Here is a 17903-nt window from a genome sequence, read left to right as displayed (position 1 = left end):
AAATTTAGAGTCATATCAGACACTTATAATTTTTGCTTGAATTGCCAACCTTGATTGAGAAAACTCAAAGAGAATTATGTTTACTCTTTTTTTCCTCATCTTTTCTCTCTTCCTTCCTGACTTCCTCCTCTTATCTTTTCCTTTCTGTTTAGAGGATTTTGTTTAGCCGTTCTTTCGGGGTATATCTGCTGTGGATAAACTCCCATAGTCTTTCTTTATCTGGGAATGTCTTGATTTCCCCTTCATCCCTGAAGGTTATTTTTTCTGGGTATAGGACTCTGGGTTGACAGGTGTTTTCTTTTTCTGGCCTCCAGTGGTTTCTGATGAGGAATTCACCGTCGTTTGGATGCTTTCCCCCGTAGGTGACGCCTCATTTCTGTCTGGCAGCTTTCACATTTTTTAAAATTTGTCTTTAGTTTTTATAAGTTTGATTATGATATGTCTTTATATGGATTATTTGTGGTTTATTCTCTTTGGGGCTTGTTAAGTCCCTTGAATCTGTGGGTTTGGGTCCTTTGCTGAATTTGAGAAGTTTTTGGCATTATTTCTTCAAGTTGTTTGTTTTGTTCTGTATTTTTTTGTGGTTTGTTGTTGTTGTTGCTGTGTTCCCCTGGAGGTGATGTCCCTGGAAGTGATGTCCCCCTGGGGGTGGTGTCCCCTGGAGGTGATTCCCTTGGAGGTGAGGCCTGTGACCCACTCCTGAGTGAGCCCAGGGGTCCGCCCTCTGTGTGCCCTCAGGTGCCATGGAAGAGCTACTTCCGGTTGGGCCTTGGCAGGACCAGCCTCAGGACCCAGTAGTCAGCCCCTCCCCCTGGCTCCTGTCCTCTTCTGGAGCATGGCAGCTGTGCGTCTGGAGGCTGATCCAGGAGCTGACCCCCGGCTACTCAGTCCAGCTGTCCCTCCCATCCCCCAGTGCAGGCCTGTCCTGGTCGGCACCCTGTCTTGCCCTCCCTGAGGACAGGAGCTCAGCCTCAGGTCGTGGAGTCCCCAGCTGGACTCCCTCCCTGCCTGCAGCTGGTCCTGTCCTGGGGACCCCTGGCCTACCTGGTGACGAGGTGTTTGGAGGCCGTGGGATCTGTGGTCTGGAGCCATGTGGACCTGACGGTGGCACCTCGCAACCCCCATGCCATCACTGGACTACAGGACACCTTGCCTTACACCCACCGTGGCGTCTGGACTTGTTTTCCTCTTAAACCACGGGGGCATGGACGTGGAAACCAGGACAGTCAAAGAGCCTCAGGTCCACGGTCTGACTTTGCAGAAGCAGAAACAGGAAACGCAGCTTTGGCCAGGGCAGGGGCTCCCAGGTCCCGCAGCCATGCGGTGGGGCACTCTGGGCTCCCAGGCCAGTGTCCAGGTCACGCAGCCACCTGGCAGGTGGGTCCCCTGAGTTCCCAGGGCCAGTCATGGGAGAAGCCAGCCCTGCGGGGCTGGCCCACATCCCCTGCCCTCCACACGAGGAGGGCCTGGCTCCGAGATGCCCACAACGGTGCTGGGTGCCCCTGTGAAGATCCCCAGAGGGTAGACTCTCATGGGCTGAATTGTGCCCCCGGAATGTTGAAGTCCTCACTCCAGTCCCTCTGAAGGTAACCTTATTTGGAAATAGGGTCTTGCAGATGGTCAAGTGAAGATGAGGTCATTAGGGTGGACCCGAATCCCATATGACTGTGTCCTCATAAAAAGGGAAAATTTGCACACAGAGACACGCACACAAGGAGAGCGCCACGGGAAAATGGAGCGGAGATGGCATGACGCACCCACAAGCCAAGGAATGCCAAGGGTTGCCACGACCACCAGGAGCTGGGGGGCCTGGGACAGTCTCCCTCACGGCCCCAGGGACCCAGCCCTGCCCGCACTCGGATCTCGGACTTCTGGCCCCCAGACCGTGGGACCACATGTTTCTGTTGTTGCAGCTGCCCAGCGTGGGGCGCTGTTAGGGCAGCCGCAGGACTGCGGCAGGAGAGGAAGCCCTGGGCAGCACGGGCCACGGTTTGAACCCAGGCAGGCTGAGCACCCGTGCCTCGTGGACGGCAGTGTGGAGAGTGCAGGGGTGAGGTCGCTTCCTCCCACGGGCCTCATGTGCAGGAGTGGCAGACCCCACGGGCTGTCCCTGTCCCTTTGTCGGCAACTTTCTCTCTCTCTCTTTCTGTCTTTCTTTCTGGCTTTCTTTTTAGAGAGCGAGCGAGCATGTGTGTGAGCGAGGGGGGAGGGGTGGAGGGAGAGCAAGAGAGAATCTTTTTTTTTTTTTTTTGAAGATTTTATTTATTTATTTGACAGAGATAGAGACAGCCAGTGAGAGAGGGAACACAAGCAGGGGGAGTGGGAGAGGAAGAAGCAGGCTCATAGCGGAGGAGCCTGATGTGGGGCTCGATCCCATAACGCCGGGATCACGCCCTGAGCCGAAGGCAGACGCTTAACCGCTGTGCCACCCAGGCGCCCCAGCAAGAGAGAATCTTAAGCCGCGTCCCCACTGAGCATGGAGCCTGAAGCGAGGCTCGATGTCATGACCTTGAGATCGAGACTGGAGCTGAGATCAAGTCAGACGCTCGAATGACTGAGCCACCCAGGTGGCCCTGCCTGCATCTTTCATGACAGTTGGGGTCACGGTCCTGGGCCCTCTTGCCAAAGCCCCACAAGAGGGGAGCCGCACCGATGTCAGCGCCACACATTCCATTGTGTTGAAACACTAGCGGGTGCAGCAGGAGGAGACCCAGGGCTTAGCTCTGGGCGTTGTGCAGGGGACGAAGCCGCACGGTCACTCTCCCGGGAGCCTCGGCCCTTCCTGCAGGGGAGACGGTGAGGGGGCAGCTTGGCTCGTACAGGAGCTGACTCTGCAGAGGAGCTCAGTGGCTCTGGGGGCAGAAAGAAATGTGGGTTGTGCCCCCCTCACGTGCCAGGCCGGGGGACACTGGGGGTGAATGCAGACCTGGGGTATGGCAGCCAGCGTGGGGGCTGTGCTCACACCGAGGCCCCCGGCATGACCCCAGCCACAGAGGCTGGTGCTCTAGCATGGACGCGCCTGCGCCCCGGGAGGCCTGGGCTCACAGCAGGTGGGGAAGTGGCCTCGTGTGACAACGCCAAGACTCCTCGATGGCGGCCGACAGCGCGCTCCCTGGACGGTGGGGGAGAAACCGTCCGCTGTTCCTTTGCCAGAGTTTCCTTTCCTAGAGCAAGCGAGGATCTCTGCGTCCCCGAAGCAGCGGGAGGTGCTGCTCGGGCACCGAGTCCCTTCCATCCAACCCAGCTGCTCAGTCCCGGGCTCGCTCTTGGAGACCTCGGACGTCCCCTTGGCCACCCAGTGCCCTGTCGGGAACAGGGCACAGGTGGTCCCAGATGACAATGCCTAAAATCAGAAGGGAAACGTGCACAAGGGGCCGTCTGCTCTGCAAGGGGAGTTTGGACTCGCCTGACACCACCAACCCAGATCCCGCACCCGTGTTAGACCCCGCGGGGCCCAGGCAGACGACAGCGGAGCCACGCTGACCATGAGAACAAAAACAGAAAATGACTTTCTCAGACAGAATGTTCTTTGTGGGCAGGTCGCGCCTGTCACTGAGACCACCTGTAAGGGGAGATGTGCGGGAGACCGGAGTGCCTGGGGACGGTCCCACCGCTCCTGCCCCTGGGCGCCCCCGGGACTCCATCCCACACCTGTGCGGTGGCCGGAGGGCAAGGAGGGCCCCGGGTCTGCAGGTGGAGCCAGGCTCCGGCCGACCAGTCTGAGAGCTGGTGGGGGCTTCCGGTCGCTGACCCTCATGGGGCTGGAAGGAGCCGCGTGGGCCACTCTTGGCCTGCTCTTCAGATAAACCAAATGGCATGAAAGACTCGCGTAAAATTAACGCTTTGATCATTGGTGGTACAGCTTGACCTCAGAACTACTGCGAGCTAAGAAAGAGCTTGACCTCAGAACTACTGCGAGCTAAGAAAGAGGCAAGCTGTGTAACAGTCGCACAACCCGACATCTTCCTGGGACCCAGACACACACAGAACGACACCTCCCACTTCCTCAGACGGAACAATCTAGAAGGTCTGGAATGATAAAGGATAGCCAACGAATTTGCAAGGTTGGGTGCCGCCGAGGCGAGGGACGGGGGTGGGGGGTGCCGCCGGGGCGAGGGACAGAGCGGGGTGTGGCCGTGTCCAGGGCTCTGGCTCATTGGGGTGTTTCACCTCTTCCAATGTGGTTGCAGAGGAGGGATTGCTCGGGACGTGGTGGAATCCAGGGGTTAGCAGGCTGATTTAAGAAGCCCGGTGGGGAACCACAGAGTGTTCGCACGCACCGGAAACGATTCACGCTTACCTAGAACATAACGGCGGCGGCCGGTGCTTCTGTGGGGGCAGCGATCCTCCACGGCAGGTCTGCGGTTGGGGTTCAGGGTCCTTCTAGAGCAACTGTCCCAGGGCGCTGTCCGCACTGTCCGTGTCCTTTACACACGTGCAGTGAGAGCTTAGAGACGCAGAAAAGTCTAGTGTTGAGTCCTTCCTGGGACAAGTTTCTGGCGAACCAGTGTTTTACAGGTGTCTCAGCTTTGCACATTCAGCTGGTTTCCTTCTTTGTTCTGTTTCTTCTGTAAGCATCTCACCTTGATTAAGACTCTCCAAAGTCCGGAACTTAGTTTCTAAAGAAATGCCCCCATGCATGTGCCCATCTTCAGTCAGCATGTATATAATTAAATGACACAGTAGGGAAGCCACACGGAGAGGTCTCAGCATTCTGCCTTGGTTTCCTGCCACCCTGCTGCCCCGTGCCAGGGTCCGGAAAGAAGGCTCCAGGAATCCCGTGCAGACCCCTGGGCATGGCGGGCTCAGCAGAAGGGGGCGTCAGGGCACCCCGGTGGAAGACTCCGTGGCCCTGACAGCTGCCAGCAGGGACCGTGCTGAGTCAGCCCTGGGGCTGATGAAGTATGTGGTCCTTTCCTCCTCCGCCCAGCTGCGGGCTTCCTGAGCTACCGGCTGGTTAACCCTCCTCTTGGAGGTTTTTCTGGAAGACCTCTAATCCTCGTGCTGCTATTCAATTTCGGTTGGTTACGGTATATCCTTACCCGTCTTAATTTTCTTGGGGAAGAAATACTCCAAAATCCTTGTGCACGGCCATCTGAGTGTCGATGCCCCGAGCTCCCATATGATGGACACAGCTCTGGAGTTCCCGACTCGGGCTCAGTGGGGGCCCACGGCCCTGCCAGCTGGCCTGGGGCCTGTGGCTGGTACCAGCGATGCCAGCTCAGCAAGGATGGATGCGTCTGCGTTTGCCCGCCGGGGGCAGCCTGGCATGGGCTGGCATCTGGTGGCCCCCCTGCAGCAGGAAGGGCAGAGGGGGGTTTGCTGGTCTCTCCGTGGGGTTGGCAGTCCCAGTGACGCGGCCCTCACAGGCCGAAGGGTGAGATTTCTGAGCAGGCCTTTAGGAACATGTCCTGACTGCTCTCTTGTCCCTCCTCCTCTCCCAGCTCCTTCTCAGGCAGAGCGATTCTGTTGACACATATCCAGGCACCCGCCCTCTGCTGCACGCTCCTCTCGGCTCCCCGTCCGCTCAGAGGCAGACCCAGGACCCCGACAACGATCCACAAGGCCTTGTGCAGTCTGGCCGGCCTCCGGCCACCCACAGCCACTATCCCCTATCCCTCCACTCCACCCAAGCTGCCTCCGTGCTGTTGCTCAAACCCCTAGGCCTCACCTCACCTCAGGGCCTTTGCGCCTGTGGCTCCCTGCACCCCAAAGCTTTTCCGAGACACTCCAAGGCTCCACTCACATCTTCCTGGGAGGCACCTTCTCAGAGAAGCTTTCCCTGAGCACCCTCCAAAATTTCAACCCCTCCCCCACATATCTTACCCCTTTTCCTGCCCAAATTTTCTCCCTTAGCATCGAACGGTCTTATCTTGGTGCCTCTCTTCCTCCTTCAGGGTTCCTTCCGCAGCGTGCGAAGGCCTTGCAGGCTCCCCTGTCCTGTTGGGCGCCCGGTGCTGAGCCCCTGCCTGGACCGGCCGTGTGCAGGTGCAGTCAGCTGCGCCGTGCAGAGATCGGCCGAGGGGACTCGGGAGCGGGGAGGGCAGGGGTGCAGATTGTGCTTCTTAGCCGGACATGGAAGGTGCTGGTGGTGTTTGGGGCCGACCTCGGCTCCTGCAGCCACACTGTCCCTGTGCCCGGGGTGCTGCCAGCTCGGGACGCTCCCCCTCCCCACCCGTGCCCTCCTGCTGGGCCTGACAGGTTAAACTGGGTCATTGCTTGCAGGGTGACACTTCAGTCTACACTCCATCGTCTCCCCAAACCATGATCCAGACCCTCAGGAAGACCCACGGACGGGCCCAGGATATGTCCCGGGTTCAGCCGGACCCGTCGGGGCCTCCTCTGCGGGAGGAACCTCCAGAGAGGCCTGCTTCCCTGATGGGGCGACTCACGGGCAGAACTGACCCCAACTCACATGTTGGCGTCTAACCCCAGTACCTCACAATGTGACCTTATTTAGGACAGAGTCTTCACAGAGGTCAGCGAGGTTGCGGGGGCATCCGACCCCATAGGACCCGTGTCCTGTAGAAGGGGGTTTGGAGGTGACCCTCACACAGGGGAGAGACACAGGTCTGTCCCCACCCAGAGGGAGCCTCCTGCTTGAATATTCTGACCGCTGTATTCCTAGACCCGGAGCGAGGCCCGGAGCAGGGTCTGTGCGTGGGGTGACTGAAGGGTGGGGTCTGGCCCCTGAGCACGTCCTCCGCACTCCGGTTCACCCCCACTGGCCGCTCTGTGTGGCCGCCCTGCATCTCCCGGCAGGCTGGTGTCCCCTGCCTCCCTGCCTCTGGTTCCAGCCCACTTCCACCCTTGTCCCCCTGCACCCACGCGCACCAGCCCTCCTGCCCCAGGGGCCTCTCCCTGGCCCGTCGCCTCCTTCCTGAGGCCTCTGCCTGGATGCCTCTCCTCCCCTCTCCCCAGCTGTGCCCCCTCTGACTCCCGGGCCCAGGGCAGTCCCAGGCTGTCCCAGCCAGCTGTCCTCTCTGCCCTCCACCGCCCGCCTCTAGGCCTCCTCCTGCCTCCTCCCTCTCGTTCCCTCATTCTCTGGTCCTGCCAGGGAGCCATGAGCTCCTCGCAGGACCAGGACCTCGGTCTCCCCGTCCGTGGCCCCCATGCTGCGCAGACTATCCTTCTCCTTGTCCTGTTTCCCAGTGTGCGGCCCGGGGCCAAGGCGCCCCTGGAGAAGTCAGGTTAGTCTGAGAGCCCCAGAACACACACCGAAGGGGCTGCTTGTCGTCCTTGTTACCCCAGGGCTCACCCAGCTGTCACCTCCTGGGGCCCCTCTCTGTCCGCGCTCGTCGGCGGCAGGGGCCCCGGTGCATACCAGAAGCTCCAGGAGCGTGTAAGACACTGATGTCCGGGCACGTTCAGCTAATGGGCTCTAGGGGTGGGGCAGCCATGTGGGGTGTTGGGAGGCCAGCACCGATGCACTTCTCAATTTCCCTGGGGATGAGAATTCACTGGGGTTCTCCTTAAAATGCAGATCCCCAGGCCCCCATCCACACTGGCTGAGTCAGAGCCTCTGGGCTGGAAGCCACGGGATCAGCCAGGGCGCACACGGGAGAGCCTGGGAACTCGCTCTATTTCTGTGCTCAGCCGCCCCCTCCCACCTGCTCTGTGCAGCCCCTTCCTGCTTCTCGTCGTTCTCACTGCCCCTGGCCGGTGTGCAGGGAGCACCTTCTGCGTCCCTGCTAAGCCGTGCACCGGGCAGGCCTGACTTTGCCAGCTCCGTGTCCCAACGCCTGGCAGACAGTAGGTGCTCGAGATGTTTGACGAATGAATCCACGACCTGGGTGCGCTTTGCAGCAGGTGACTTCTGCATTCACTCGCTCGGTTGTAAGAAGGGGGTGCTTCTGCCTCCCTCAGGGGTAAAGGTGAATTTGTGAAAGCGCTTCACACCTCGAGTAGTTCCTGTTTTTGCTAAGGACATCTCAGTACCGGTGAGCAGCCCTGGGTCGTGACTGACGCGCCATCACCCATCACCCGGAGCCTGCAGAGCTGTGGCCCCTGCCAGCGGGCGCTGCCCCATCAGCACCTGCCACCTGCGTTTAACCAGGTCACCAGGGAACCCACGTGCTCAGCCCCCAGTGAGGAGGCCCTGGGGCTGCTCCTAAGGGCTGGCCAGGAGGGGTCCGGCTGGGAACCGGGCCTGGCAGGGTGTCACCCTCCCCTCTGCGTGTCCCCCAGCCTGGGGTGGTTCCCCAGGGTCCAGGAGGAATATGTCGCTGGAGGAAGGACAGCGGGAGGGGGCCCATTACCAGCGAGAGCTGCAGATCGTGGCGTCTAATCGCCCTCTTCCTGTGGGCCATTGATCCCCTAACGGCCTTTTCCAGCTCTAGGCCAGCTGTCTGCCATTGCAGGCTCTCGCAGCCCCTTGGGGAGATTTCACATTTTCCTGGTATCAGCAGGAAAATAGGAAATGGTTTGGAAAGCCGGGCTACATGAAACAATGGTTTAAGGAGCCGGAGGTCTGGATAAACAGCCCCGCTGCCCTTTGGAATCTGTGGACTGAAGCACACTCAGGAATGTGTGTTCTGGCGGGGAGAGATAAAAGGAACAAGGCCAGCAGCCCTGCTCTCGCGGCTGAGGCGGCCTGACACAGGAGGGGGCGGGGGAGCGCGGGGTCCCCCAGCTGCTCTGGAACGTGGAGACCCGGCTTGCAGCCTCAGCAGTGCGGCCTGGTGACCCATCACATGTGCAGCTCAGCACGAACCAGGCCCTGCGGGCAGCCGAGGTCCCTGCCAGGTGGACGTGGGTCTGGTGCCCAGGAGGACGGGGCCTCGCCGCCGGAGGGGGTCGGCATCGTGGCCGGCCTATTCCTTGACCCCTCTGCAGGCAGCCAGTCTCTGGGATTTGTTTGGGGGTTTGGGGAGGGGGCTGGTGTGATGTTCTACAGAATTAGGGGATTTTAGAGTTGGTTTTGAAGATAAATGTACCCAAGGAGGGACATACCTTGGAATTAGCACAATGGCTCTTGCAGTGACAATTAGGCACGGCTTGCTCTGCCCGAGCGGACAGTGAGCTTGAATGAAGGACATGGGTGATACTCCCAGCAACACCTGAGAAGTCGGAGTCCTCATCCTGCTGGGATGTGACCCTTAGGTCAGCCCCTGGTGGTGGGGACAGGCATTGCGCCTGAGATGCAGGGGGAGGTAGGCCCAGGGAGGGGAGGGGGCTGCCCAGGGCCTCCTGGACCCCTGCAGTGGAGCTGGTCTGGAAATGGAGTGTCTGGCTCCCTCTGGGGCTGCTTCGTCATCCGCCCACCTCTGCCACGTGGTGGCTCCAGGCTGACGAGCTCCAGGGGCGTCTCGTCCAGTCTGAAAGCGGCTATCTGAGCGGGGCCATGGAGCATCAAACTCCAAAGCCATCTTTGCTGAGAGGGCCGGGCTCCTTCCCCCTGGGAGGGGCCACCGCAAGTCCTCAGCCTGCCCTTGGCCACGTGTGCCCGCCTGGTGGGCTCGGGCATGCGCTCACTCGGACCCTTGGCCTGCCTTCCGGTTCACATCCATGAACATTGTGGGGAGAAATGTGCCTAGAATAATATATGCGGTGCTTAAGCTCACAGTGGCTGGCTGGCAAATACAGCTTCGTACTCTTGTTCGTTCTAAGGACATCGGCACCTGCCTGAGCTGAGAGACGCAGTCGGCCATGGCCCAGGCACTGGGCAAGCAGCTCTCTGGCCTGCAGCCCCTTCTGCTCAGAGAGCGAGGAGCAGTGATTCTCGGATCCTGGAGAAGGACAAACCAGAACGGATTAAGAACAGGAAAGAGGGATGTGTTGACAAGAGTTTTTTAAAAGAAGTAGGGATGGGGGAGCCCCTGGGGGCTTGGTGGCCCGTGGGTTCTGTCCGCAGCATGAGACCCTGGCTCCACTCTGGGAGAATCTGCCTGTTGACTGTTATTTCTTACGGAGACTCTAAATAGCTCTCTGTGCATCTCATCTTACCCGTTCTCTCCACTTCCCTCTGGATTTGCATGCACACAGTCAAGCGCTTCGGCTTTCAAATACTTGAAGATGCACATGCTCTCGAGTTTCCTTTGTCAGGATGAGTGTCCTGGGTCCTCTCATGTGGTTGTTACATAGCAGAGCTTCTGGGCCCCCTCCCCTTCCCCATGCCAGGTGCTCCACTCTGGGAGAGTAATGATGGCAGCCCTACGGCCCCAACTCACAGCTAGACTACACTTCCCAGCAGCCCATGCTGTTAGGGACTACACTTTCCAGCAGCCCATGCTGTTAGGGACTATACTTCCCAGCAGTCTGTGCTGTTAGGGACTACGCTTCCCAGTAGCTTGTGCCTTTAGGGACTATAATTCCCAGAAGCCTCTGCTATTAGGGACTACACTTCCCAGCAGCCTGTGCTGTTAGGGACTGTCATGTCAGCAAGTTCTGGCCAATGGAATGTGTGGGAGCGAGTTGGGATTCCTCCAGCCCTGGTCCAGGGAGACCCCACTACCTGTACCCTTTCTCCCTCCCTTCCTGCTGACTGGGACAGCAACCCAGGGTGCTCTTGGAAGCATGTGCTCCATATGGAGCCCTCGTCTGGATGCCGCAGTGACCCTGTGCAGCAGAGCGCCCCCTCCTGGCCCAGACCTGGAGCCACCCCTCGCTTGACTTCGCTGAAATGGGACTGGTTCAGGCCTGGGTCTACCTGGCGGTGCACCTGGTGTCCTCCGGCAAACACACTCAGTAGCCACCCCTCGGTCAAGACCTCACGTCACCCCAAGGATTACATCCTGGGGGCCAGCAGTACCTAGGGGTCCCCGTAGCACCGCTGCCTAGGGATGAATCAAGTCCCCAGCCTGGCGTCTCCCAGGTTCACCTGTGAGCAGGACCAGCGGGGCCAGAGCAGCCTCCTGTCACACGCGGCACCGCGGGCATAGCTCCACGGACGGGGACACGCTGCAGGGTGCCAGTGAATGGATGGAAATTATTTTTCAAAACCAGCCAGAGGGGAGGTGAGCTGATCAGCTCCGGTTTCAGGCTCTCAGTAAAAACAGCGTGCTCCGTACCACTTTTTCCTAAAGGAACACATTTCTCATCCCTGTGTTTTCTCTGGCATGAAAAGGGAGAGTTTTTAAGGAAGGAGAAGTTTGCCAGCAGCCTACCAATCACGGAAAAGCAAAACAGCACAAACTCCCTCCTCTCCATTCACCCCACATGACATTAGTCCAATTTTACAGCCAGTGACTTGGGGACACCTTTTATTTCTGGCTAAATGAAAATGAGAGTTGTCTTGAGTGATGCATTATCTGGGCAATCCTGCCAGAAATGAAGTATGCTCAGGTTCTTAAATAAAATAAAGTGCCCAAGTGCCCCGAGCGTGGGCTGTCTGTGGGTGCTGGCTTTCTCCATCCTGGTCTGGCTTTCCGGGCTGGGGGCATGGGGATGAGCACAAGGACCCAGGCCTCCCAGACAGTGCAGACCAAGGAGGACGGGGAGCCAAGGACAGGGAGCTGGAGAGCCTGGGGGGATGCGCCTGTGGGGGAAGGAGAGAGCTGAACCCCTTGCAGCTCCCCCAGGCCCGGCCTTGCCCAGATCCTGCATCTTGGCCATGCCCAGTGGCAACACTCTGCTGGCAGGACTAAAGCCAGGTGGGGGACGAGCACACACGGGGCAGGGTGGACGGTGGGACCATGGGCATGTTCTTGGTAGCGGGCTCCCCGACGCCTTATAAAACTGACCTCAGCACGTCCCCGGCTCTGTCTCACCGAGGAAACTGCCCTCTCGGGTCCCTTGAGTGGTTTGTCTAGAGCTGCTGGGACCCACAGGAGCCAACTCTTGCAAGGACAATGCTGGGTGGGTGGGGCTGTGCGGGCGGCAGCCACAGAGGAGGCCGGGGCCAGCTGGGGCTTCCTAGACTGACGGGCAGGTGGAGGTTTGGGTTTTATTCTGTAAATAGGGGTGTGTGAGCTGGAGGCGTCGAAGAGTTCTGGGGTTATGGGCAGCACATGGCGAACCCCCAGGAGGCGTGGGGACAGCAGCCCCCCAGACGGCACACGAGAAAGGGTTCATGGCGATGGACTGAGTCCTGCCCTGTGGGTCCATGGGTCCCTTGTCCCTCTCCTCCCCCACCTGCCTGTGCTTCTCCCTGCCCCTCCCCCCCCCATCCCAGCAGGTTGTCAGTCTTCCTTTCTCAGGCCCCCGCATCCTGACAGGTGCCGGGGGTGGGTCATCCCCACTACCTTAGGCCACCCTGGGAGCCCAAGCTGCCAGGCAGTGGCTGCGGGGCTGAGAACCAGGGTCAGGAAGGCGGGAGTGGGGAACTGGATGGTGTCCCAGCGAGGGTCCTGCGCCCCATCAGACATCACCTGCAAAATGCGAAGCCCAACATGGCATTGACTCGGAGCTCGGGGCCCCAAGCAACTGCACTGCTCCCTTGCCCAGCAGGCTGGCGCCCCGGGACCCAGCCACTCCTCTCCCACAGGATCACAGCAACGCCTCGTGGGCTCCCTTCCTCACCGGCTGCTGCCCCGGCTCTGGCCAGAGTGCCCATAAGACTGTGAATGCCACCGAGTCCCTGCTCGCCCTCAGTTCTCATGCTCAGATGGCCGCCCCACGGCCCCCGGCCCCTCCACTGGCTTTCCTTCTGCCACTTGCCCTTGCAGTGCCCGCCTCCACGCCTGGGGCATCGCCACAGGGCAGGTCCTCTGGAATCCTGCCTCAGGGGAGAGCCTCCCCCGGGGACCCCGGCGGCACCAGCAGCCCCTCACTGCCCCTCCCCGCAGCCGTGGGACTTCCTTCCCGACCTGAGCGCAGCTCGGCTATTGGACACGTGTTTCTCTCCGGTCGCCTGCCTGGATGGTAAGTGCAATTTTGTTCACCACATACATGCGTTTTTGTGTCTAGAAACTGCCTGGCATCGAGTTGGGGCTCCCTAGATAATGACTGTGTGAACAAGAGAAGGGAAGGCCCCTGAAATTGTGTCTCCTTGTGAACAGATCCCTGTCGCTCTCAGCGCCGACCGGCTCTCCCCGCCGCCCCCACCTGATCCAGGCCCAGAAACGGGGTCAGCCATGCGGGGCCTGCCACTGCCTCCACACCGTGCCCCCTCCCTTGTTTCAGGTCTAGTTTTCATCATCTAAATCCACTTTATGGAGGTGTACCTTACGGACGGTAGGTTGGATGAGTGCTGACAAATGTGTACGCTTACCTATCACCACCCCATCAAGACTCGGATCATCCCCATCGCCCCAAGCATGTCTGAGGCTTCTCCCTAGCCCGCGCTTTGCCGCAGCCCCCGACAGCCACCTCTGTCCTCAGCTTCACACATGTTCTCCCGGCCGGCCTCTGTGTGTCCAAATCTCCTCCTTTTGTAAGATGGCTGGTCCTACTGGATCAAGGGTCACCCCACTGCAAGGTGACCTCATCTTAACTAGTACCATCTGCAATAGCCTCATTTCCAAAGAAAGTCACATTCCAAGGTCCTGGGAGCTAAGACTCCCAAGCATACGTTTGGGGGGCGGGGGTACAATTAAACTCCTGTGAGCAGGTAAACCTGAATTTCATGAAACTCTGCCAGTCAGCCCCATGCGGTGGACTTCCTTGGTTTTGAGGCACGTGACATCCAAGTGTGCTACCCTTTACCCTCCTTGCGGTTATCCGCAGACCTTCTGACCAACCCCGCCCCCGTTCCTGAGGAACTCGGGAAGCTGGCTCATCACCTTCCCACCCAAACACAGACCCCATCCTGCGTGGTTCTGCAGCCTCAGTGGGTCACGTATCCACCCTCCTAGCTTCAGATCCCTTCACTTTCTCGAAGTCGTTGACCCCACCATTATTTAAGCAGACATACCCATGACCCCGAGCGGTATGTTGGCATCACCCGGAATGGCTCTGTCTCTCAATTTTAATCTCTGTGCTCTGGTACCACAACTTCAAGCCTTCAGGCCCACTCGTTCCTTTCCTCTCTGACACCTGCTCTGTGACCTGATTGAGAGGTCAGTTCTTGTACTACGTGGGCTCATTGGGTCACAGCAGATGGAGACCCTGCTCTAAAGCACTGGCTCACCTACCTGGCAAATGCAGAAACTGATGGCTTCAGACATGGCTGGAGCAGGGGTCAGGGCACGCAGCCAGTTCTCTATTGCCCCTCCTCTCCTGACTTCTTCCCTTCTGTCTTTCTCAATCTGGATCGACTTTGTTCTTCAAACAGGTGTCTCCACCTGGCTCCAAGGTGGCTACCTGAAGCCCTAAGTCTGGATTCTCATGGCTTGTGATCTAGAAGACTTTCTTTCTTGCAGAGTCCAAATATAATGTCTCTGCAAGGGCTGTGAGAGGCTGCGTCGGCTGGGTTGCTGGCTTCGAGGGACAGGTGCCACACCCATGAAGGGCCCTCTGGAGGCAGGCTATCTGGGCTCACCATTTTGACCCAGCAGACATTTTCACGCTGAACCAAGTTTCATGAACCATCATATTAATCTGAATTATACCAATAGCTGCTGACATTTATCAAGGAAGTATTTTCTGCAGCTAATTCCATTAAACCAGTTTAGTTCTTGGATCAACTTTTACAGTGCTGTTAACCAAATTGTTTTCCATTTTTATTTCTCAGTAATGATCTGAGTCATCCATTTTGGGGGCGTTTTTTGTTTTTGTTTATGTTTTTTACCCATGTCTGATTTCGATGACTGTGTCTTCTGCTCTAATGAGTTTTCTTTTGTGGCCATTACATCTACGAAGCCCAACTTCTTGGGTAATTTGCACAGATCTAAATTTTGTTAAGATTTTTATTCTTCTGTCAGTCTAAATCCTTAACAAACTTAACATGTATTTTTACGTTCTGTTACTTTATTTTCTGTTGATTACTTCCACCAACTCTCCTCTTTCCTGGTTTAATTTCATAGTTTTCAATGTTAACAGTGAGGTTTCCTTCCATTTTTTCCTCTATAGTAATGTTCACTGTGTGTGGTTCCAGTCTTTGCTGGCTTTATTTTGTGTTATTTCTACCAGTAATACTAATTCTGAACTGGAAAGAGTCCAGTAGTTTGCATGTCTTAGCGAGTCCTGAGAAAATGGTGTGGAATTATTCTTGGATAATTGCTCTTGACCACAACTGGTACTTTATGGCTAATTCCATTCTTTCATATGTTTAAAATTACTCTGTGATCTATGAATAACCATTTACTCTTCGACAGAACAAAGCCTTGTAGGGTGGGTAGGGGAGAGGCCACCTGCCAGAGCAAGGTGGATGCTGCTCGTCTAAGAAAGGTGACTTTCAATAATGCTCTTCAATCAAATAACCCCCATGGCCTCATCCATCCACTTCTCGGGGTCGCGCAGGCCCTCCAGCCTCACTCTGGGCTTTATCCAGCTTCTCACCCATGGCGCCCTCTTCATCCACCAATAACCCCAGTGTGTTCATTTCCCAGGGTTCCTGTGCAGGTGCTTGACAGACTACCAATGAAGGATGGACCCAGCGCTCCCCACTCCCCCTCTCCCCATCCTCAGTGCTTCCATCCCCATCCCCAATGCCCCCTTCCCCTTCCCATCCCCAGTGCTCCCCTTCTCTACTCATCCCCAATGCTCCTCTCGCCTTCCCATCCCCAATGCTCTCCTCCCCATCCCCAGTGCTTCCCCTCCCCATCCCCAGTGCTTCCCCTCCCTATCCCCAGTGCTCCCCTCCCCATCCCAATGCTCCCCTCCCCTCTGCAGCCCCCAATGCTCCCCTCATCTACCCATAGGCAATACTTCCCTTCCCTACTCATACATTCAGGCTGCTGGGGAAAATACAAATGTAATCCTTTGGGGCCCCTAAAGAGGGGGCTCCCCAGGAGGGGAGCTCTGTTCCAGAGTCTTCTGTTTGTTCTCCTCTCCCAGGCCCTGTCCAGAAAGTCAGCCCAGCTTCTAGGGCACTAGGGTCCCACCTGCTCCTGCCTGTGGCTGCTTCCCTCTCAGACAATGGTGCGGGTGGGCACATGGGGCTCCTGCTTGGTTCTCTGCCCTCACCCAGACGGGCTGAGTCCTAAGCTGAGTGCCACACCTTCCCAGCCCAATAGTGTCCTTGGGTGGTCCGCTGTCCAGCTCAGAGGAGGAAGAGGAGGCGGGAGGGATGATGGGAATCAGACCCAGCTGGTCTTGCATCCAGGGACCATGTCCGCCCCCCTGCTTGTGCCAGGGAAGATCCTTGGGACAGGCAGCCCTGCCGTGTACTCTCCTGGCTGCATGAGGCCACAGATCCAGCGGTGCCGGTTAGAATGGGCAGTATGGGCTTGCTGGGGGGAGGCAGGAAGGGGCGCACCCGTCTGTCCCAGCTGGCTAAGAACCTGCTGCTGGAGCGTGCCCTGGCTATCCCAGACCCTGACGTGTCAGCCGGCCTCTGGAGCTCCTGGTCTACCTGAGGCTCTCCCGGGGAGGGCCCGAGTGCTGGCCAGATGGGCCGCCCGCCCCTCTGGCCTCCACGTCCACTCCTCCAGGTCGGAGCTTGGGCTTCAGCACTGAAGGCAAAGCCCCAAACACCAGTCCACCACTCAGCAGCCCTGTGACAAAGGATCGTGTTCCTCACCTCTTTTACCCTCTCGTTGGGGATAATGACAGCCCTCACCCCGTGAGAGCTGGCCGACCGCGTGAGCTAATGCTTGTGAAATACTTCGTGTGGAAGCTGCCAGTCCTTCCTGCTGCGTTCCATTGTAAGTATTCATATTTCATAAGCCCTCTGCTAGACTGAGGCTTGTAAAAACATCGACACGTATGTTTTCTTCCTCTTGAGCACAATACGCTCTTGTGTGTGTTCTGTACCTTCATGGCAAAGCCTGGGATCAAAGAGGGGTGGGGCACACACGTAGCCTCATCACCAATGTCCCGTCGCTCCCGACTCCCATCGCCCTGGGCCCCTATGGGCCTGTCCTCGGCTGGGGCAGAAGCCATCCTGGGTGCCTCCAAAGTCCACCTGCATGAGCCTCTGTGTCCCTCCACGGGGCCTCTCCAAGGTGACACGGTCAGACCCCCACCCTCTGGACCCTTTCATCTCCCTCAGGGCCCCCACGACATGTGCATGTGCCTCCCTGGAAGCCCCACCCCCGGCACCTGGGGCTACTTGCTGGGATGCCATGACCTTAAGTTAATTCCCTTTGTTGGCGTCTTTACCAGCCCCTCACCCGACCATGGTGCCACCCCTCCTTTACCAGCTCCTCACCCGACCATGGTGCCACCCCTCCTGGGCGCCTGGGGGGCATCTCGGACTCTCCCCCCTGCGTGGTTTGATCACTGACCCAGCGCCACGAGGTCTGAGCCCCGCTGCTCTGCGCCGGAGACGGGAGCTCAAGCTGCAGACTCCCGCTGTTCAATCAGGTCACAGCACAGGCCCAGCCTGCACTAGAAGTGCCTCGGACGGTGACCCCCAAACTGAGTGTTGGAGGAAGCGTACAAGTGAGCCAAAGCAGTATGGAGGGTGTTTCCAGATGGGAGGAGCCTGGCGCAGCGGGCAGAGGGTGGTGGCGGTAGTGGCTGAGTGGGGATAAGACGGCGCCCAGCACACCTGCTCTGGGCGGGGTCCCTCTTCCAGAGGCAACGTCCGAACGCCCAACGGAGGCGGCAGGAGTGCCTGGGGAGTGGCGCTGACAGCCTCTCCCACACTGGCAGTCTGTTCCGTGACACTGGCGATGGGCCATGTCCCGCCGTTTCCTGGAGCGGACTCAGGGAAGATGCCCCGTGTCCACGTGCTTCTGAGAATGGGGCTCAAAAGAGGTCCTGACCCTCGGCTGGCATCCCTACACCGGGACCTGGTCCGAAGCTGGGACTCTTGGTTATAACGGATCCCCCTGAGCCACTTTTGTCAAGCATGGCCCAGTGCAGCGAACACACCTGTGTGCGTCCCGCACCTGTGCGGTCTCACCGTGCGCCCAGAAGCCTGCTGCGCCTGCCACGCGCGTGTCCGTGGGGGACAGTGCCCGTCCGGTCGCTGTGCC

This window comes from Ursus arctos, unplaced genomic scaffold (genome assembly GCF_023065955.2).
Source record: "Ursus arctos isolate Adak ecotype North America unplaced genomic scaffold, UrsArc2.0 scaffold_1, whole genome shotgun sequence".
Taxonomy (NCBI): Eukaryota; Metazoa; Chordata; class Mammalia; order Carnivora; family Ursidae; genus Ursus; species Ursus arctos.
The sequence above is the reverse complement of the archived record's forward strand: the minus strand, read 5'-3'. Positions refer to the sequence as shown.